The 23,417-nt window shown below is 38.8% G+C and overlaps 1 protein-coding gene across 2 annotated transcripts in view; it reads right to left on the minus strand.

The window, feature by feature from the left end:
- Window positions 1–18,844, minus strand: part of GLI2 (GLI family zinc finger 2) — a 403,275-nt gene extending 384,431 nt beyond the window's left edge. Inside the window, exon 1 of one of the 2 annotated variants that reach the window (XM_069066901.1) lies at window positions 2,882–18,844. The gene's annotated coding sequence lies outside the window, so the exon portion shown is untranslated. The remainder of the gene's footprint in view (window positions 1–2,881) is intronic. The other variant, XM_069066900.1, reaches the window with a different exon arrangement.
- Between the last annotated feature and the right edge of the window lie 4,573 nt (window positions 18,845–23,417).

The following is a 23,417-nucleotide window of genomic DNA, read 5'->3' on the forward strand; positions in this document are numbered from 1 at the left end:
AAAGAAAGAAAGAAAGAAAGAAAGAAAGAAGGAAAGAAAGAAAGAAAGAAAGAAAGAAAGAAAGAAAGAAAGAAAGAAAGAAAGAAAGAAAGAAAGAACCTGTCCCAATCACCACAATGGTCATACAAGTAGTAATTGGGAGGGCTAGGATTTGAACTCAGATCCTCTGACTCTGCTAGGTAGCAAAGTGAATCAAGTGCAGGAAGATTAGTGAATTCAAATCTGACCTCAGATACTGACTGGCTGTGTGACCCTGGGCAAGTCACTCAACTTTGTTTGCCTCAGTTTCCTCATCTGTAAAATGAGCTGGAGAAGGAAACAGCAAACCACTCCAGTATCTCTGCCAAGAAAACCCTGAATGGTGTCAGGAAGCGTCAGACATGACTAAAAATGACTGAACAACAAAAACCTCTGACTCCAAACCCTTTTCATTACACTACATCCCTGGTAATTTACTGAAGTCTGTATATTGTACAGGTAGGAGAAATTCGTAGAAATACAACTTTCAAGGAGACATTATTAACACCATTTTATAACTCTCCAGAGACATGGAATATTGAACTATACTGATACCCAAGGTTTAGTCCTTCATAATTGTTTTCCAACTATTTTTTTTTGTTTCACAGATACAAGCTTTATTTCCCCCAAACAAGAGTGTAAACTTCTAGTGGTCAAGGACCATGCTCCTCTAGTACCAACCAGCTCTTTTCACATCTTCTCTCCTCTTTCTCTCTTTTTCCTAGCTACCCAATGCACTAAGGTGTTGTTCATACAGTAAGGGCTCAAGAAAACACTCACTGATTTACTGACTGAATGAAGGGGGCAAAATCAAAAGGAGATCCCCCAGGGCAACTTTCTCATTAATAAATTAACAGTGAGGCTTCCAACTATGCCAAGTTGTCACTTATTCACATTAAGGTTTAAGTTTTAGTAGAGAGGAATTTCTCCTTCCCAAATTACTGTGGGTTAGAAACTACCTGTTAGCCACAGACCAGAGGGAACTGAAGTGTAATTACATTTTAAATATGCTAATATTTGTCCACATAAGATAATGATATCTGTGAAATACAGATGTATCCTTCCCAACTACCCAAATAGACTAGTGATGTCCAGGGAAGCACAGAATTTTAAAAAACAAAAACTGGGGAGTTTTTAAAGACCATGACACCTTCACAATATTGTTACAAAGATCAAATGAGGAAATGAATGCAAAGACTGCAAATAAAAGTAGGAACTTTGAAATAGAAAGGCAGGAACCATTCAGAGGAGATGAAATCACTTTCCTCATCCCTCTTTGTCCTTTCTCCTCCAACTGAGCATAATCTCCTAACCTGGACCTGGATACTCAGTCAACTGTGTTCTCTTTTCTGAACAGCAACAACTCACAAATTGAATGAAGCTGTATTTCTAACTATAAGTCACTACCTCGCTGACTGAAGGAGTTGGAAGGCTTCTTATCCTTTGTGTGTGTGTGTGTGTGTCCTGGACCCTTTTGACTGTCTGGTATACGGACTCCTAATCAGAATGAGTTTTTTAAATGAATAAAATCCATAGATTATAAAGGAAACCAACTTTATTGAAATACAAGTATATTATGTATTTTTAAAGAAAATGCTCAGATCATAGGTTAAGAACCGCTGTTTTGAGAAAGTATGTGGTTCAACTCCCTCATTTTGCAGATGAGAAAACTCAGGGCTGAAGAAGGGGAGGAACTTGTCCAAGGCCAGGAAGCTTGTTATTAGGAGCCACCTCACTCCTAACTCAAGAATGAATGAACACAATGCAAAGCAAGCTGGTAGGTAGAGGTGAATATATCTCTTGGAGCCAACTGTTCACTTTTCCAGTATGGATATTCCAACATGAATAATAAGAGCCTTACACTATGATCTGGAGTCTTCCTGGTCAGTTTACAAGCCTCAAAAAATAAATTCCAGTCAAGCTATTTAGGAAGACTTGAGTATGATTGCACAAGGCATATATTTTGAAAGCACTGTTGGATTTCAGATCATTCTGCTCTTTATGACCAAGTTAGGAAGGTGTGGTGGGTAATAATTCTTCAACACTTTCTTAGTTCAGGGCTCCCAGCAGGTGTTCAATAAATAAAAAATATTGATTAAATAAACAAATGCAGTATGTCCCACTATGTTTGGAATCTAAGGACTTGAGTTCAAATCCCTTTTAATCTTAGATAACTCACTTAAACTTTCTGGACCTCAGTTTCCTCATCTGTATAATAAAGGAATTGAATTACATGGACTCCAAGTCAGATTTACATCTGTGACTCTACAATCCTATTAATGCTGGCTGTTCCTAAAGTTAATTACTTAAGACACAAGAACAGAATAAAGAGTTAGGGAGAATGGACGAAAAAGGAATTGTAAAGTGAAGCACAAGCAGCTTCCCAGAGAGCTACTGCTGTGAAGAGGCTCAAGTTCTGATTACATAGTATAGTGAACACTCTATTTATTCAGTAACAAATTAAGGCAAAACATTCACAGAAATCGAAATACAGCATTCACAATGTTACAACTTATCACTAAAATAGCCACATAGTTTTCACCAAAGTGGTCACACAGTTTTGAACAAAGTACATTCATTTAAGTCACTCAATCACAAAGTCCTTAATTCGATCATTCGATCATTTAGTAATTCAGTCACTTAAGGAGGCAAGCCTCCTTCATTCAATCACTCAATAACTTAGTAACTCAATCACCCTTAAGGGACACAAAGTACAATAGTCAAGGTTCTCCACCCATGGGGTGCAATTAAGTTACGATATCATCATCAGTCACTACTCAGTATTCAGGGAGAGATCTTTTCATCTTGACTCAAGGCAGGCTTTCAGCTTCCCTGGTTCCCCTTCCATGGTCCCAGCTCCTACCTGGATTCACCAAACTGTCACCTGGGTTCAAAGGCAGACAGCTCCCAGTTCCTTGTCCAGCTCTCCATGCAGTTCCTGTTCCACACTGAAGCTCACAGTGTCCAGTACACCTTAAATCCTTCAGTCTCTGTTCCTGGGAAGTCAAGGCTTAACAAAGCCACAAACAGACAAAGTACTGACAGCACAGTCATGCTTCCTCTGGCATCTCTGGCTGGCCCTCAGAAGTCATCAGCAGAAGTTTCAGCTGGTTCCCAGAATCAAAATCACTTCATCCAGGTTCTCAAAATAAAAATCATTCTCTCCAGCCTGGGTCTCTCTTCCTCGGCCTCCAGAACCTGGCTCCAAGAAGATCTGAAATTCCAGCTAGGGCTTCTCCTTATATACATATTAGCTCCTCCCTATTCTGCCCCTTCCTGTTACATCAGCAACTTCCGGTTACGCCAGCAACAACCTTTTGTTTCTTAACAGAGGCTTGATCTGATTAATTTCAAACTAGGTGCCAGGTACCTGTTAGCTTTGCCAATACAAAGGGATCCAATTACATTCTGATTACAGGAATGTGAAGCACTTCTGTGTGTCTTTCATTCCTCTACCTTTCTACCATTCCCAATACACACCTTCCAATCAAGCAATACATCAGTAAGCATTTATTAAACTCTTACTAAACAGATATCATGTTAAGCCATGGGGTTACAAAGAAAATGTGAAAACAGTCCCCAAGTTCAAAGACCTTTATTTTAACTCTATCCATGCCCTTCCCTGTCCCTTAGAGGAAAAAACCAAGCCCCCATCATCTGTTCTTACAGTTACCACTTCCCAAAAAACCTTGCCCCTTCCATTCACCTGTCCAAAAATCTCTCCTTTAAGACAGAGGTATCATATCCAGCAGCACTCCAGAGTGCAGTCAAACCACCACATTAAAATGTAATTGGGAAATATTTAGCAAAATTAAAAAATACAATAGATGATAGATAACATGAATATGTGGTTTTCTAAGTCAATACGTGGCCTACAGGAGTTCCTTATGTGCAGGTCAGTAGCCCCTATTTCTCTTTGAGTGGGACACCACTGCTCTAAGGTAAAGCTTAATCTTCTGGGCTCCCACACATACCTCTCCAACTACTCAAGCATACAGATCTCCCCCCTTTTCTGAATGTCCACTGCACTTATAGTCACCACTAAAATCATGGAATCACAGGACTCCAAAATCAGAAGTCATCTATAGTCCAACCTGTACCTGAGTAGGAGTCCCTTATAGGACATAACTAGCAAGTTTTCACATGGACTTTGCCTAAAGTCTTCCAGTGACAGGAATCTCACTGCCTCCAACGGAAACGCCTTTCACTTTTGGACAGCTCTACTTGTTAGAAGAAGTTGAAATCTGCCTTTTTTTTTTCAAGCAGAAATTTCTATTTCTGGGGTGGCTAGATGGCGCAGTGAAGAGAGCACCGGCCCTGGAGTCAGGAGGACCTGAGTTCAAATCCAGCCTCAGACACTTAATACAAAAAAACTAGCCATGTGACCTTGGGCAAGTCACTTAACCCCAATTGCCCTCCAAAAAGCAAAAAAGAAATCTCTATTTCCCTCTGTCCCTAACAGCCAACAGGTTCTAATTCTGTTCTCCAGGGAAGGTCAAGTAGAAAATAATCCCTACTCTACATGACTGTTTCCCATACTTGAAGACAGCTCTCATGTCCCCTCCAATGGCACAGTCTCCACTCTCCTCACTATCCAGGTTATTCTCCTGTGGAGATACTCCAGCTTATCCTTTCTAGAATGTGCAACCCAGACCTGAGCACAATCCTCCAGTCCTGCCTTATCCAAGGCTACAGTGGAACCCTGAGACACTCTTCTCAGGTACTACTTCCATCAACGATGCCTAAGATCTGATGAGTTGGGTGAGGGGGAAGGTGGCCCTCTAGCTATTGACATTTTAGTCTACTTATAACATACTGATTTTGATCAACTGCTGCCTAGATTTCCTTCTTTCTCCCTCTGCAATATACTGTGCAGTTAACACTTAATTGTAGTCTGATTGTTTTGTATGTGTACATGGGATCCTCATTTAAATTGCTGGTATCTTGAAGGTAAGAAGAACATATCCTTATTGAATGTTAGAACTACAAGGGACCTTGGAATCTCAGCCCTAGACACTGCCTGGTACACAGTAGGCATTTAATAAATGCTTGGTGATTAATAAGCCATCTAAGCCAATTCCTTCACTTTACAGAGGAAAAAACTGAGCCAGGAGCAACAAAATGTCTTTCTTAAGGACACACAGCTAGTTTATATTAAAAGTAGAACTATTATAACCCAGGTCTTCTCATTCCCAAACCAGGGTTCTTTGTATTTTGTCTTTGTATTCCCAGTGATCAACAGAGTTAGGTACATAATAAGTGCTTAATTAATGTTTATTCATTAATCATACTACTTACCATCCTACCAAAGGTAGGATCATAGATTATGGAGCTGAAAGAGACCCCAGTGACTGTCTAGTCCAGCCACTTCATTTTCTTGATGAGGAAACTGAGACCCTGGGAAATTCAACAACTGGCCCTTGATAGAATTGGGATTAAGAGTTAAAGATGATATTGGAACCCAAATCCTCTGATTCAAGAATCTTTTTCCAAAGATAAATATATTCTCCACATTATGGCAATGGATACAAACAAGACACTCAGGCAAACGTGTTAATCAATTGAAGCAATCTAAAAACACCAAAGATCCAATCCTTCTATGCCACCCTTCCCCCAAAGCCAAGGATATTCCACAGTTAGGAGTCCAAGTCCACTGGAGATTCTGCGGCCCTTTCACTCAGATCTCTGGGGAAAGCGTAATAGGAGGGAGTCAGAGACAATGCAAATGTTATCTGTAGGAAAAAGAAGCAAGAGTCCACCCTAAAACAAGAACGTAATGATGGACCAAGAGATTGGACATGGGCAGAACACAGAATCCCTCACTCCTAGCCTGCCATGTCACAGGAGCCAAATGAAATAAGCTTATTTCATTAAAGTTAATCAGTCTGATTGGTTGAGTGGGAGATGCTGGATCTGTGGGGATGGGAGGGGTGGCTGAAGGGTACCACATGGTATATGTTTGGGCTGTTCCAGGGCCTGGGAGGCCCGTCTTTGAGTCTCGCTTATTAGGAGCCTGTGGTCTGGCAGTGGTGCAAAGGCTCTGTTTTTCATTTCTGAAATCATTACAAGCATGTGAACTCTAAACCCACACACTATTTAGGGGGCATAAGGAAGGGAAAGGGGTACAGATCAACAAGGAATCTGAGTCTCTTTGCTATATCCCAAACAAGCCATTGTTCTCATCAGCTTTCATGCCCACTCTAGCTAAGTTTCGCTATTTTAATTCAAACAAGGCCAGTGTCTTTGGGGACATAGTCCTCATGGAAAGGCTGGCACCCAAGGCATGGGCCCAGATTCCCTTCTTAATAAGACAATTAGAAGCACAACTTTTGTATTCATGGCACCAATGGGGTGCTCCTACCAAATAAGAGTGGCACCTATCACCTGCTGCTTGAGAAGATACCCATCACAAAGGGGCTGTTGTAAGCAGAGGCTTTGCAGGAGTGAGCACAAAAGCGGGAAACGAAGGGGCAGAAAGGATAGGAACATCGTGTGAATTTTTTCTTGGGAGTTCAAAACTAGGAATTAGGGGATGAAAACATGGGATTTACATGCCATATGTCTGCTACCCTCACTTCCTACAATTCATCCAAGCTAATCATTTATACTTCTGAGGTTATTAAAGCATAAAGCTGCTCTAAGACTTTTGGGACACCTTGTATATGTGAAAGGACTGAAGGCATACCATACCCATAAGTAAATGTAAAACATGACCAAATGAGATAGGAATAAATGGGATATTCCTACAGAGAATCTCCAAGGAAATAGGAGAAGATCACTTTTGTTCAGGGGAGGCTTAAGGAAAACACAGTAGAAGATACAGCACCTGAATAGAAGAAAGCATCTGAAGGAAGAAAAGGATTTCAGTAGGCCGAGATGGAGGGAGCTATCTACATGAATATCCAGAGATGGCAGGTGGGAATTGACAGGAATGTAGGACATGAGCCTGACATACAGCAGGTCCTTAATAAATGCTTATTGATTGATCAATTGATTATTAGAGGACAAGAAGGTGAAATAAGGTTAGAACCAGATACTGTAGGGCCTTATTTGCCAATTAAAATGCTCCACCAGCAATGTGGTATAGTGGGAAGAACACTGAATTTGGAGCAGAGGACCTGAGTTCAAAGTCTGACTATGATATTTGTTACCTGTATAGTCTTGGGCAAAATATCGAATCTCTCTAGATCTCATTTTCCTAATCAACAAAATGAAAATTTTGACTAGATGACATGTAAAATCCCTTTGGGCTCTAAGGCCTATGATATGAAACTGGGACTTAAAAGGCTGATCAGTACTTATTCTTGTCTACTCTCAACCTGAACCAAAATGGATCTAAGGGAAACAGATGACCACTACCTCCAGCAGGACAAAGGAGAAAACTTCCAACATGGTGTCAGTTATATCTGTGTTGACTTAGCATGCAGTAATGGGGGTGGTAAAATTTTCATCTTCAACAGTACACAGAATTCCACAGGCCCTTGGGTAGACAATCAAAGCTATTGCAAGACGAATAAATTAAGCAGCTTTTCCCTCTGGGAGGTAGGGATGGGGAGAGAAAAGGCTTAGTACCTTGCTACTCTAGCCTTTGAATTCAATCAATCAGAGGCTATGGCCTCAGCTCCTCCACCATCAATCAATATGCAACATAGTATGCTCTCTCTCTCTGCCTCTCTCTCTCTGTCTCTCTTCTCTGCCTCTCTCTGTGTTTCTGTCTCTCTCTCTCTCTGTCTCACTGTCTTGCTCTCGCTCTCTCTCTTCCTCACATATATGTGTGTGTCTGTGTGGATATATGTATATGTGTATATACACATGATGTGTATGTATGTCTACATGTATGCATATATACACATGTAATATCTCCATATATGTGTATATGTGTGTGTACTCTCCCTATGTGTATGCGTGTGTATGTGTGTGTATATGTATATGTGTATATATTATATATATACACTCTTCCTATGTGAATATGGGGGCATGTTTATATATTTATATATATATATATATATATATATATATACACATGTACACACTCTCTCTACATACATACGCACACACACACTTGTTGTTCAGCTGTTCACTCATTTCTCTTCATGACCCCATGGACGTGTCCATAGGGTTTCCTTGGCAAAGATCCTGGAGTGGTTTGCCATTTCCTTCTCTAGTATATTCCCATTTTATAGAAGAAGAACTGAGGCAAATAGGACTTAAGTGACATGCCCAGGGTCACACAGCTAGTACATGTTTGAGGCTGGATTTGAATTCATATCTTCTTGACCCCAGGTCTAGTATTCTATCCACCATACCACCTACCTGCCCTATATATACACACACACACATATATGTCTACATATATACACACATATATGTATACATGTATATAATCTATACACTAGTATATGTCAAATATAACATGAAAATAAGGTGAAAAAATGTTAACTTCCCCACCTTTCTCATTCTAAAATCTCTCTGACTTTCAAAATTTTTAAAAATAACTTCTTATTCATCTTATTTAGATTAGGTGTATACCTATGATATATGATATCTTACCAGGCACATAAAATCTTTGAAGTATAACTCCCCCAAATCTCCCATGACCATTATTCTTTCCCATTGCCACTACTACTACTCTAGTTCAGACCTTTATTCCCTCCAGCCTGGATTACAGAAATAGCCCCCTAATGGATTTCCATGTTGCCAATGTCTCCCCACTCCAAGACAGCCTACTATATGCTTTCAGATTCATATTCCCAAAGTCTACTTTGATTATACCATGCTAGCTAATGTTTTGAAATTGCTTATGTATACACACACACACACACACACACTGTGCCCTCCTCCCCGTTTGAATATAAGCTCTTTGAGGTCAGGGCCTGCTTCCTTTTTGTCCTCATATCTGTCATGGAGTCAGGAAGATCTGGGTTAAGTGTTCTAAGATGTGCTAGTCATTTAATGTGGGGTGAGTCAGTTAACTTTTCTGTGCTCCAAGCAACTAGACTCACATTGATAAACAGTATTTCCTCCCTCACATAGGAATACACTCAAAGCAATGAAATCACAGTTCGATTCTTATCCTTCAGTCCTGAGTGCCCAACATAGCACTACATGTTGTAGTCACTTAATAAATTGTCAAATTGAAAATATCTCTAAGGCCCCTTTCCAAGGCTAAAGTCTATGGGTCTCAGGTAAAGGTCCTATCTTTGTGACCTCAGGCCCTACAACATCTGGTTCTCATCTTATATCACATTGTTATCCTTCAATAATAAATTTAATTAAGCATTTATTAAATATCTGCAATGTTGTCAGGCACACATCCTACATTCCAGTCAAACTCACTACTTGCTAACTGTCCCATGGCCTCATTCTACACTCTGCCATCTCTGGATATGTATGTAGATAACTCCTTCTATCTCTGCCTGCTGAATTCCTTTTTTTTTTTCCTTCATCGTTCTATTCAGATGCTACATCTTCTACTGTTTTTTCCTTAAGCCTCTCCTGATGAAAAGATATCTCATCTTCCTAGTTACTTGGAGGTTCTTGGTAGGAATCTTCCCTTTATTCCTCTCTCATTCTGTTCTGTGTTACATTTATTTACAGGTATGGCCTGACTTCATTCATTCGACACATTGTCCCAAAAGTCTTAGTGCAGCTTTCTGCTTTAATAACCTCAGAAGTACAAATGCTACAAACTTTAAGAAATTGAAAAGTTAAATTATTTAAAATTCTAAGATCTTAATACGTTTCTTAGTAAGATTTCATATAAGCACTGTCTTGTGATATTCACCACTCTAGTCAACTTCAAACTTAATAATTTTATCAGCTGCTCCTCAGCGACTAAAAGGACTACATTTGTACTCCTGGACTTAAGATCACCCACAGAACGAGGTTTAAAGACATACACAACCGTTCTGATGTGACCCACAGAATACAGTCTAATAGAAATAGATTAGGTGACCTACGTAAATAAAAAGAGGACCTCCTCCCCCAATCCATAGATCCAAGAAAGGGTCACCCAGAAAGTTTCACTCGTGTAGGAATAATGACAGGATTCCCCAACTTGTTAAAATAAAAAAAAAAACTTATTCAGAATTCAAAAAGCTAAATAAATATAAGGTAAATTAAAAATTAAAATTTCAAATGACTTTTTTCTATGTTTGTTACATTTATATTTTGAAGCTATTAAAGCTTAATACTGCAGTAAGACTTTTGAGTATTTACTGAGCATTCTCTGTATTTACTGGGCATCGACCCTGTTTGGTATACCATGCTAGGTTTTAGGGGACAAAATTGAATTAGGGTAGTATAATTCTACCCTCGTGGCAATTACAAGGGAATATGACACATAATAACTGACATTTATATAGCACTTTAAAGTCTGAAAAGGTTTTATAAGCATAGCATTTCAGTCCCATCATAATGCAGGAAGGAAGGTAGTATTATCCCCAATTTACAGATGAGGAAACTGAGACTCTGATTTACCTAGGGATATAAAGGTTCTAAGTATCAGAGGCAGGATATGAATTAGGTTTCCGTGGCTTCAAGTTCAACATGCTAACTACTATCAGCTGTTCTCAAAATGATCTCAATCTAAGACTCTTTTAGAACCCATGAGGTCAAGACTATTCATTTCAATGCTAAGACATTATTTTCCAATTAAAACCCTCCTCCCTTTTCCAACTACATATCTGTGTAAGGTCAGATTTTCTTCACATTCTTCAACCAAAACAATACATTGAAAACAGATTCAATGCAGAAGCAGATATGAGAATCCAGTCATCCTTTATTATTATTATTAAGAGAGTTGTAAAAAATATGTAAAACAATGCCATTCTTCTCAATAAACCTTTTTTTAATAGTTATTTTTCATTAGAAAAAAAAGTTATTCATGTTAACAGGTACTGGGTTTAATGTTATCTTTAAATGAATCACTAAATACATACTTTAAAATTTTATAACTTTTAATTTCTAATATGGTAAACACCGATAGTTACAACCCACATAAACAAATACTCTTTGGGCTCCTCAAGAATTTTCAAGATTGTAAAGAGATACTGAGGCCAAAAAAGGTTAAGAGTTGTTACATTATATCACACAGCCACCAAAGAAAACTTCCAGATAACAGTAACACCCAACAATGTGCATTACAAAGTTGTGCAAACTAGCACAGGAGATCCACAAGGGAAGATGATAGCCTCCATATTGGATTTCAGGCAGGAAATGAGTCATTTTTCATCGTTACATTCCTAGACTAACATAACGATGTTTTCTTTTTTGTCTTTGTAGCCAAAGCACCCAGCAGAGCCTGGCACAAAGAAAGTTTTAATAAATTCTTGTTGACTGGTTGGCTCAGGGTGTATGTTTGTTAACTGAATGGAATTAGTCCTAAAATTTAGGTAGCTTGAAAATCACTTAAAGGCCAAGGGTCCCCAAATCTGTTTTTCCTATGGAGGAGCTACTTTGTGACAGCCTAGAGCTTTAGAAAGGTCAGAGACATGCTGGCGACATGAATAAGTCATTGGGCAGGGTGAAACCATAAGTCTCATAGAGGGAACTTCTACTCCCCACTTCAAGTTCCAGATGGCTACAAGGATTATTATTTTTTATTGAGGAGAAACAAGGAGGATCAAAGAATAAATCTTGATATTAGGAAACTAAGGAGTCTGGTCTCCAGTTATTGGTAAGACTCAACATCCAGAGGCATTACAACAAGGAACTGAGATCTTATTGGCCATATAGGGATGAATTCTTCAGCCATGGCAGCTCTGAAAGACCTTCTCCTAAGTCTAAAGGGGGCTATGATCTACAGTGCTGATGAAAAATCCACTCCAAGAAAATCAGAGATGATTCAGCATAGAGCAGAATTCAGCAGAGACTCTAACATATTGAACAGGATGAGTTTCCTTTGAAAACTTGAAAGGGCTTTGAAGGTAAGGGCCTCGGAATCATAATTATGGACACAAATTTTCATTGTTGTGGTAAGCCACAGTCGATACAGGACTGAAATGCATAATATGTCAGTTTACATAAAGTCTAATAATGTCACTGATTTCCAAAGCTAGAAGGGCCTTTCAAGGTCATCCAGTCTAACCCCTTTCTATTACAGATGAGGAAACGGCACCTCCATTCTATCATCATTAACAGGTCAGAACACCTTAGTTCAAGTACTGAGGCACAATCACAGTACCCTGCTTCAAAACTTTATGTGATGATGTTATATAGGAAGACAAAAGCATGAAAATAGTGTTCCCCTAGATTGTATCAGTTGCATTGAAAATGCCCTTGGTTGTGTGCCATATGGGAAGTTGTCCAGAGCACAAAGTACTTAAAGAGAGATGCCAACTGGAAACTCACTCTCTGGGTGAAATGGCTCATCTGGGGAGCTTTCCTGAGAGGGTAAGGCTAAAATTTGGGTGCTGGAACACCAGAGGAGCAGAGAAAATATATTTTTCCTCTTTTTAACAGAGAAGTCTTCTAGGTGGATACAACTCTAGACTTGGGAGTCAGAAAGACCTGAGTTCAAATCCAGCCTGAGACACTTAGTAGCTGTGTGACCCTGGGCAAGTTACTTAACCTTTGTTTGCTAGTTTCCTCTTCTGTAAAAATAAGGATGATAATAATAGAACCTACCTTCACAGGGTTGCTGTGAGGATGAAATGGGATTATATTTGCAAAGTCACTTGTAAACCTTAGAACATGTGCCAGCTGTCATCATTATTATCTAGTAAATAATATTAGTTTGATATATTGTATGTAATAATTATTATTCTTATGAGAGAAGTGGAGGGCTACAGGTGTATAATAATAAATGCTGTCAGATGTGATTGTTTTATCCATTGGTTTTGATAAACTACTTTTCCATGTTTTTAGGATTCAATGGGAAGGGGCGTAGGGAGGGTGTAGGGGGCAGATTGGGGAATGTCTACAGTATAAAACAAAAGGTAGTAATAGACTTTTTTTTTTAAAGAGAGAGTATGGGGTTAATTCTCACCTTCTCTTTCCCTAACTTTCATCCCCCTGTGTTTTAAACATAGAAGTCTTGGAACAATGAGGAGTCAGGAAGAAAAAAAAATTCTCTGGGTTTTTTTTTTTAAACTAATAATTCCTTCATACAATTAAAAGAAAATCTTCTCCAGGTCAATGGACAAGAGCTAGTAGTCAGCAACATTTGCTGGTTAAGTGCTATCATTTCTTAGCTAGGGACAGAATGCAGCTTCAACCTCCTCATACCCTCCAGCTTCCCAAGCCTCATTTGTAAAGAAGTTTTCTTTTCAAAAAAGCACTGGACTAGTAATTAGAACATTTAGGTTCTGATTCTGAATAGCCATATGACTGTGGGAAAGTCATTTCTCTGTTGTGAGGAAGCTTCTTCTTTTGTAAAAATGTGGAGGTTGGACTAAATGATCTTTTTTCTAAAAGACTTTCAGTTCTGAATTAATGATCCTATCAGCTTACTCTAGGAAAAGCATACTATGAAGCAAAAAATCTAAATGAACCACACTAATTCTCTGTACCCTGAACTAAATTCCAGTCACCCAGATTTCTTGAATTTTCATTTATCTAGAACATAGATATAATCTCTACAGAATCAAACTCCTCAACAATAAAGAAAATGGGTGCCATAAAGTCAAGGCACACACAGAAAATGTCATCCTCAGATACTCATGAGAGAGTCCAGTGACTCTGTATTCCATGTAAAAATGAAGGTACTGATTTAACAAGCTTGTTATCTGCTTTCCTCTGGCAAACTTCCATCCGACTTAGGATAGCGCAGTCAACAAAAGTGAAATAGCAATGAAGTCTACTTCAGTGACAACAGCAAGGAGTGACATCTGAGAACAAGGAGCGGACAAAGAAATGCCAACTAAGAAAACACAGCACTTTAGGAAAAATGAATGTAAGGACAACTGTCCCTTCTACAGCTGAGGGTATCACTGTATTATATGAAATTACAACAAGGGTTATTTTTGATAATAATTGACATAGGTTTTACTTTCCCATTTCAACAATTCTGTGAAAGAGGAACTCTCAATGACCTGCCCACAGTCACACAGACACTAAATAAAAAGGCAGGTTCTGAATATAACTCTCCTCCCTATGCCAAAGGCCATTTACACTGCTTCTCCTGCCCTGATTCATCAAGGAAAAGTTGAACAAGGTTAGTTTTTCTGTCTATAAAGATAGGATAGTTTCTAATGCATTTTAGAAAAATTTCCAACAAAAACTTTTTTTTTTAAAGTATAAGTTTTTAAAGGGCAAAGACTTTAGTCATCTGGAAAATTCATTTTTCCAAAATATTTATTTTAACTGATGATGTCAGATAATATTTTATGAATTTTTAACCAAGAAGAATATAAAGGAAGAAAAAGAAATAAGGGGAGAGAAGAGAAACAAGGCGCATATTTATATATGTTTGTGTATAGATAATAGATGTATTTATATGTCATATTTGACTTTACCTGCATTGTATCTGTATCTTTTTCTAATATTTCTTAAATTCTACTTCAGATGGACCTCAGTCCCTCCCCTCACCGTTTCCCCCCCCCAAAATGGTATCATTTGGTATGTCATACCAAAATAAAAATGGTATGTCTACCATTGATTCCATATGAAAACAGGCCTTCCTAGAGAGTCTGTTTACAATTGTTTCTTTCCCCTTCTCGTCACATCTTTTTTTTTTTTCTTCTTAAGGACTTTCCTCTAAAATCTTTTCTTCCCTTACTGTCTTCTCCCTAGCAACATCTGAAGACGGCAGCAGTCATTGGTTTATAATCAATCCAGCAGCCAATAAAATGTCAGCTCAGAGATTATTCCTAAACCAGTTGGAATCCTGTGTTTCGAGGGAGACAAATTACCATTTTATAGAAACACTGTAGAGATACCCTTTAAATGTGGAAGGGCAAGACATATTTACATGTTCAAGGTTATAGCGATTCTAAGCAATATGACTGGTGTGAGGGTATGCACGCCCAAGGCTAGTGAAGCACACACAAGCCCAGAATAGTCAATATAGATTTTTGTTATGGATATACACATTTATATGTGTATAATGTATATATGATATATACGTACATACCATATATACATGGATGATTGGATGTATATATGGGTGTAAATATGTGTATGTGTGTACATCTATCTTTTGTTGTTTCCAACTCTTTGTGACCCCATTTGGGGTGTTCTTGGCAAAGACACTGGAGTGGCTAGCTGTCTTCTGCTGCAGCTCATTTTACAGATGAGGAAACTGAGGCAGACAGGGTGAAGTGACTTGCCTAGGGTCACACAGCTAGTAAGCATCTGACTCCAGACCCAGAACTCTATAGAGTACCTGTACCAACCAGCTAGCTATCAAAAAATGACGGTACTCAAACCTGGATTAACCAGAATATTCATGGAATATTTAAAATTGGTTAACAGAAATTTCTGGATACCCGAGGGCTAGCCCCAAACCCCCATTTGTTTCACCCCATGTAACTGACAAACTTTTTAACATCTGTAAGGCCATTTTCCTGCATTAATCATGTTAATGAACATGGTTGACCCTTCTTTTCTCTGATACAGATCACCTATACCCTCAAAGCCATCATTCTAAATAACAATTCTCACTATCCTCAGCTGTTTGTGTACAGGTAGAAGGTATAAGATACTGGATTGAATATATTTGAAAGCCTCAGTGTTGCTTGGGAAAGGGTGAGGACACGGGTCTTGAGGAACTAAATCCTTAATTTTAAATTTATTTCCTCATGTCTTATCATTTTTTCCTAAAAGTGTTTCATAGCAAAAAAAAAAAAAATAAATAAATGAAACATTTCATTGGAGGTTCTAATGACTTGGGTTGATGAAAATCCCACTAAACATACATAAGTACTCTGAAAAGCAAGTAGTCTAACGTGGTTTTCTAGAGTGGAGTTAAATCTGACTAGGTTTAATCCTTAATATTACAATTGCTGACTCTTGCATTGGAAAATTCCTGATTGTATTATTAATATTGGCTTGAATTCCTCCCTGCCCCCACCCATTTTAATAACAGGATCCATACATAACACTCGGTCAGTGAAGAACAGACATTTAACCACACCTTGACCCCTGGAGCCAGTAATTGCCAAACCTAAATATACTGTCAGTCACTGGACACACACAATGTATCAAGCAAGAGCAGCTCACATCTATTTGGTGGAAAAATTTGACTGATGTGCCTTCAACCTGTCATCAGACCGCAGTGACCTCAATTTTTTGAGAAATAAAGTCAAAATCCATTCTTATCTTCTGAGATGCAAGACTTATTTATGTGTCAGCCTTCCCCCTCGATTGTCCTTAGCCTTTGGGAAGCAGTCTAAAAACACAATCAGGCAGTGAAGACCTTCAGTCCATACCCACTTTTGACCATGTTCCTTAAATCTCTCCTAAGACCTTCCAAATAGTTTGTGAAAGTTACAACCGCTGCAGTTGGCTGGGCTAGTCCTGAGTCCTAGGAAGGAGAAGAAGGGGGACAGGGAGCATTATAACAATGAGCCGTCACTACACTAGCCATCAAAGTAGAAGCCAAGCAAAAAGGGAAGAAAGGACATGAAAATTGGATCACTGGGTTCAGACACTGCAGTGTAGTATTACCTTTAACAATGACATCAAAGAATGTTTTGCAGAGGATATGAGCCTAGGAGATCATAGTCCAACTTCCCATTTCACAGATGAGAAAACCGAGACATGGAATAGTGAAGTAAGGCCCCATGGCTAGTTAGAGGGAAAGTCGTTATCCTTCTTGATTTCATCCTCAAAGGTTAGGGATGTTCCCCAAGTTTCCATGAATGAATGAAAAAAGCATTTCTTAAATTCTTACTATGCCCATTCATCATGGATCTTTAGGAAACCATTTGTCATAGTTCTTCATCCATGAATTTATCTAAACTTTTTTGAATCTATTCATATTCTGTGCTTCCAAATACTACCCCCAAGTCATCTAAATAACACACGTCGAAATTATCTTCCTCTAATGCTTCCACCTGCAAAAGTTAAGCAGGTGATGATCTCTTTTAGCATCTGAGGCTGTCTGAACCAAAGGAAGCTGGGAGGCAAGAGAGGCTAGCTAGAAAGATGGGAGAAATGGATGAGGCCCTCAGCTCCCCTGAGCTGTTTTGTAAGGCATCAAGGTTTGCTTACACAGCAAACACAAGCACACCAATCTCCCGTTCCAGGCTTAAAAATATGGACTTGTTTTTTTAACTCCTAACATAATGAATGAGCTTAAATATTAGAAACTTGAAATTATTAAGTAAATCATTGCACCTGCAAAGCTTCTATTTGCATAACATTAATTCATGATGGCAGCTAAAACAAATTCATCACATTCACTATATTAGAGGCTGATTTATGTAGGAATTGAAAAAAATCATGAGCTTAAAATTATGTTGACATGATGTACGTGCTCAATGGTGAAAGGTTTTTGTTGGTTTTTTTTTTTAAATCATCTAAACAACTGAATTATGGGGAGAAGGAAAAAGGTTGGGGGGGGAGGAAGAAGAAAAAAGGAAGGGGGCGGCAAAGGAATGGGGTCTTCAAAAATGAGTAATGCTATTGCTTCACGAGCATGTACTCACACACACTCTAGTTATTAATGTCAAGTATGCCAAAGATACGCTGGAAAATCATTACCATTCATAGCCACTAACAGCCATTAAATTTCAATCAATTCAACTTAACACAAGTGTACTTCAGCGGCCCTTACAGTTCCTTATAGATGTGGCCTGACTTATTGCATTGTCCACCACACAAAGAGGCATTGCTAAGGATCTCTCTGAAAAGGGACTATCTTGGGTCTTCTGAACGGATGCTCTTTTAACATCCCCAGTCATCAACAGATCTTTCTTTTCTGAGAGAGGGCCCTAATAGCACCCTCCAGGTCAACATAGACGGAGGAAAATATGCCTTTTTTTTAATCTGAAATCCTTCCTTTTGTGCCTTTGAGGTGGGAGAAGGACTGAAAAGTGGGTGTCCTCTGGAAGAAACTTAACAACTTGTCCCTTAAAGAGAAAGTTTCAGACTCCATCAAAAGTTCCGTATTGCCCCACAGCTGCAGCTCACCCAACCCACTTGAAATTTGTCATTTAATATGCTTCCTTTGAGCTCTTTGAAAACTAACATTTAATTCCCTTCACAGTGAAGGGGCCTTAGGGCAGGTCAATTAGAAAGGAGGAAAGACTAGAAGAATACAGACCAACTCCAGGCAGCAATGGCATGGGTTAGAAAACCCGCCTTTTCAAAAGCTAATAGGCTTGCAGCCTGGTTTCTTACAGAGACTTCCAGCCTGTGATGGAGAAGTAGCTCAGTTATGATTTTGTTCCCCCTTAGAGGCCGGGATTCAGGCTGAATGGATCTCGGAAGCCCGCTTACACATAGTTTCACAACACCAAGGTAACAAAGACAAGTTGGGTTGAATAGATTTTGATCTGGTTGTCTATTCTTTAGTTTCCATGAAACAGGTTTGAGCCATTCCTGCAACTTGCTGAAGGTTGCTGGTGGGCAGCCTATTCTGAAAGCTGCAACAATGCGCGTATTGTTTAGTATACTGTAAAAACAATCTGGGTGTGCAAGTCCCCGTATAACAAGAGGGGAACTCGATGTGTTGCAAATTATGAGGAATGTTGGCACCGGGAGGCTTTCCGTCCTTGCTATTAACCCATGGGCTCACCGGCATTTGAGTTGGATGATTAAGTAATTAAGTGTTCTATGGAAAGCAATGGATGGTAGAAAAATCTTTTTAGCACGTGCTCTCCCTTGACTTTCTCTTCCCAGCTACCTAAAATCTCAAGACCTCTGTTGGGTGCCTCCCAGAAGCTGAAACGGAAAACCAAGCAGGGGCTGGGGGGGGGGGAGGGAGAAAAGGAGACACAGAAACGCACTAAGTACATACAATAGGGATGTAGTCCAGACTCAGGCACAATGCCCCCAGCATCAGAAGGGCAAGAGCTCAACTGATTTCATAAAGGTAAATTGCTCTAAACACAGCGATGTCAGCAAAACTTAATCACGCCAGGAGCTTTGCTTAATTACAGGTTTTAAAGCACAGTTTAGAGAAAAGGAGATACTTAAATGTGTCACCTGGAAAGGTCCAGACACTCAAACTATTTGTAAGTTAGAGGAACGCAAATATTTGTAACCCTCCTCCCCCCCCCCAAAAAAAACCTAGCAGACCCTCAGTAGTAATACAGAGAACCAATCAATCCTGTGAGAATGGGGGTTGGGGGAGGGCGCACCAAACATATTTACATAGTAAATACAAACTACTAGGCAGTAATCATTGAGATCTGTCTCTAATTACCAACCTGTAAAAAAGTTTCTTTTCAGCAGGAGGTGTTATCTCTTAAAGCAGTTTCCCCAGCTACGATCACCAAGATAACCATGCTTAACCCTTTCCAAGTCAACAGAGCACTCAAGAAAAGGCACTCAAACTCTCTCCCCCCTCCCCAAACTGATCCCCAACAAAATTGAATTCAGTCTACTATAAGGACTACTGTAATGACACAACATTCTCTCCCTTTCCGTCTATGCATACACATACAAAACACACACACATATACACACATGCACATACATACACACGGGAGGTAAGGGGCCCTCTGAAGAAAAAGGGGGGAAAAATCAATCTAGTGCTAATGAATAAAAAGTTCCTTTTATTCCACTGTTGTTTTTGGTTCATTAAATTTTCCACAGATTTGCAGAGAAGAAAACGTGATCAATAAACCTTGACAAAAGTGAACGTGTGAAAAAGGCCAGAGAATGGAACAGGAAGATAAAAGTGATATCCCGATCACAGATTTCAGAGGCAGAAGACCAGAGCTCTGGACTGCTGAATAATCTGAATAGACCATCATTTCTTTGCAGCCTTTCACATTCTTTTGCCTGACTGTTGAAACTCTTCATTCAATACAATAGTAAATGCACTAAAACTTTTTTTTCTTATGCTAATGGTGAAATCGGGTACTCAGAGTTAAAACACACTTCCCAGTAACTTGTTTTCTTTAAGAAAACAAAAAAACCCCACAATACATTAACTTATTCTAGTTAAACCAAAATGTCAAAAATGGCTTGCAAAAGTATCGCTCACACCTCCAAAGTTGTCTTCCCTCTCCTTCCCTCAAAAGATACATATGTACACACACATATACATATGTATGTATAATGTGAGAGTATTTGCAGTATTTCATGATGAAAGAACACTAGGAAAAATTATTTTCTCTTTACTTGCAATTTTCTAAGTTTTAATTACAGTGACTGGAAATACTATTTATGTCACTTTATTAATTTTAGTACATATGCTCTTAAAGAGAGCAGATGCCATTAATTTTCAAAGACGAGATCCAATGACCATTTAAAAAGATTCTCAGTATCCTATAGTAATGGCAGAATACATTAAGCTTTGGCATTTTGTACTATTATTATTGAACAGGAGAGTATTTTTTTTTCACAAAGGAGTATTCATCTGAAATCCACAGATGTTATTTTTGCTTTTTAAAAAGTCATATATTTTACTTCAAATGATTTGTCCTTTATTCCCTTGAGCTAGGCAAATCTGCTAAAACAATTAAAATGTTTTTTTTCATTCAATTTTATTAAATATTTTTTCTCAGAACTTTCTGCATATTCTCCATATTCTAAATCACTGCTCTAAAGTCTGCATTCATGATTTCTTTTGCCCTAGATATTTTCTAGAATCTCAAAATATGATTTCTCTATTTGGAAAATTTCAACATTACATATATGTATATATGTCTACAATAGAAAGTCGAAAGGCCAAAAAAAGCCCAAGAATTTTCCTCTTGCTGGTTTCCTAGGAGCTGTGGATCAATCTCCAGGGCAGTAGGCTTGAGTGTACCCCAACTGTTAGTGTAGTAGTACAGTAATTTGAACTGGTCTTTTTTTTTTTGAAGTCATTTTACAAGTAGAAAATCCATCAACATGCTATGCTTCTTTCACAAACATTCTTTTGCCCCATCGCCTTAAAGTACAATACAGATACAAAAACATACTATCTAAGCTCAAACTTTTGCCCAGGAAAAGCCAGGTATTCCCATCCCTTGCTAAATAAATTCCAAGGCTATATGGTTTTGAGCATTAACAAGTCAGATGGGTATGTTCAGGTTGCACTTAAAAAGTATGTATTATAACTTTTCAGACTCATTTAAAGGGAATCTCTTGTGTCCATTCAGTGGAGGAGGTTTCTCTGGGAAGAAACACTAGAAAGGTGTTTATTAGGCAAATATCCAGTTTTGTCTGCCTGCCCGTTGAATCCACTGGTTTCACTAATCCAGCACTGGGTGACTTCACTGTGTACAGGGCACTTGTGGGAATACAAAAAGCATGAAGTATTTGTGTATCTTTCAGTCTGCAGTGCAAACAACCCAGCTACAGTACCCAAGACACCAACTATCTGAAGAGCCAATCAATAAGCAACTACCAGACAGACCCTTCAGGTTCACTCATTTCACTGGGCCCTGAAAAGGATTCTCTTTCCCAAAATGGGACTTAAGGATGCATAAGTAAGTGGAGTGGCATTCCATTGCAAAAGAAAATCCACCTTGGAACGAAGCAGCTTCTCCCAACTTCATGAACAGTTTGGATAAACCAAACCTTGCACTCTGAGAGCATGCTGAGGTTCAGTGTGATCCAGAGAGGAAGGCTAAAATGACCTTGGACTAAGAAGATTCCAATCACTTTTCAAGTCTCAACCACATCAAGTGGGTTTTTAGAATCAAATTTATCCCTCACATGAAAAATAAACTACAGGTTCCAAAATTCAAGACTTGAGAAGCACAAACATGTTTAAACCAACTTCACTTAAAAAAAATTTTGGAGGCTTCAGCATAATTGCTTTTAAATTCTTCCTCTGGAAAAAGAAATTGTAATTTCCTATTTGAAACCATTCCCCACTGACCTACTTTGAAAAAAGACCAAACTGGATGTCATCATCTTTTAGGTGAGGGATTACATGAGGAGTGACCCACAGCCTGGTCACTTCAAAGCTACATCGTTGATTGCTATTATAAAGGATGTGAAATGGATAGAGGTAAAACACCACTTTACTTAGGAGTAATCTCTTTGGCAGGAATACATGTCACAACAGACAAGGCATGAATCATGACCCAATGGGAATAGCATGCTTTAAAAAAAAAATTACTGAATTACTAGGTAACTTTCTGAAATTTGCCTGTTTTTCAATTGAGAAAAAAATTTCCCCTCCCCCCTCAAAGCTATTCTTTTTAAAATTCTCCAAATAGATGACATTTGGAAATCATGTGGTGGCATCTGGATGAGTTTAAAACTCTAAGGATAACATAATACACGAACACAAACCCATATGCATATATGTAAAATTCCTATTGCTCTGTGCAAATTGATAAAATAAAGGAGAAGAGGAAGATGGGAAGAAATGGGTGAAGGAATGAAGAGGAGGGAAACATTTTTGTATGGTTTAACATAAATTTGTCCAATCATACAGGCATCTGGAAATCTTAATATTCATACTCTCAAAACTATAGGGTAGTTTCACCTAAATACCCCAGTCCTTCCTCTTGCTATATAATACATTTCTCTCAAATGGAATAATTGCAGTTACTAACCCTGCCTACAGAGGGTTTCTGTCCATAGTCAAAATGGATAGAGTAAAAGAAAACCCCCAGCAAAGCTAAGTAAATTAGTGCTAGTAAGGGAGGAGGGGGGAGAAAGAAGAAGAGAACCCTTTTATGTTAGGTAGCTAGAACAAACAGATCAAATCAGTGAGACTTATGACAAATCAGCCCATTCCACCGCCTTTCACTGCTGTATATTTTGGATTTCACGGTTTATTTACTTTACTTTTTTGGCACCAAGCCCCCAGAGCATGCCAATACAATATTTGTTTAAACACTATTTTATGCAGCGAGCGAGGGAAACGTTTACTTTCAAATTCTTGCACACCCCCAAGAGCCTCATCGGCAAACAGTATATGAACGTTTTACAACTGTTCCCTTTATCAGAAGCTGTCAGGATTAAAACTTCACAAACTCAACGAGGGGAAGGGGGGAGGGTCTCATACATAGAACTGGGGATAGGTTTTTCAATATCCTTCAGCAGTATGTATATACATTGGGTAAGGTAGGGATGGGTGAGAGTACAAATATATGCCATATTTAGGTCAATTGTATAGACATGATTCCTGAGAGCCTTGGGGACTGCACATTCCCCAATTTTCCAGCTCCTGTTCGTTTCTATGAAAAGAAAAAAAAAAGTCTTTCGTAAACCTAGGTCTCTGAGATCACTGACTTGGATTTCAGGTTAGGGTTCTCCTATCCGAACCTTTAGGGTTAGAGAGGTGGAGTTAAGAGAGTAAGGGGATTCATCCTAATCTCTCTTGATGTAAAGTCAGGTTT

This window comes from Petaurus breviceps, unplaced genomic scaffold (genome assembly GCF_028583685.1).
Source record: "Petaurus breviceps papuanus isolate PSGF00001 unplaced genomic scaffold, PetGlider_PUasm1.0 90731, whole genome shotgun sequence".
Classification (NCBI taxonomy): Eukaryota; Metazoa; Chordata; class Mammalia; order Diprotodontia; family Petauridae; genus Petaurus; species Petaurus breviceps.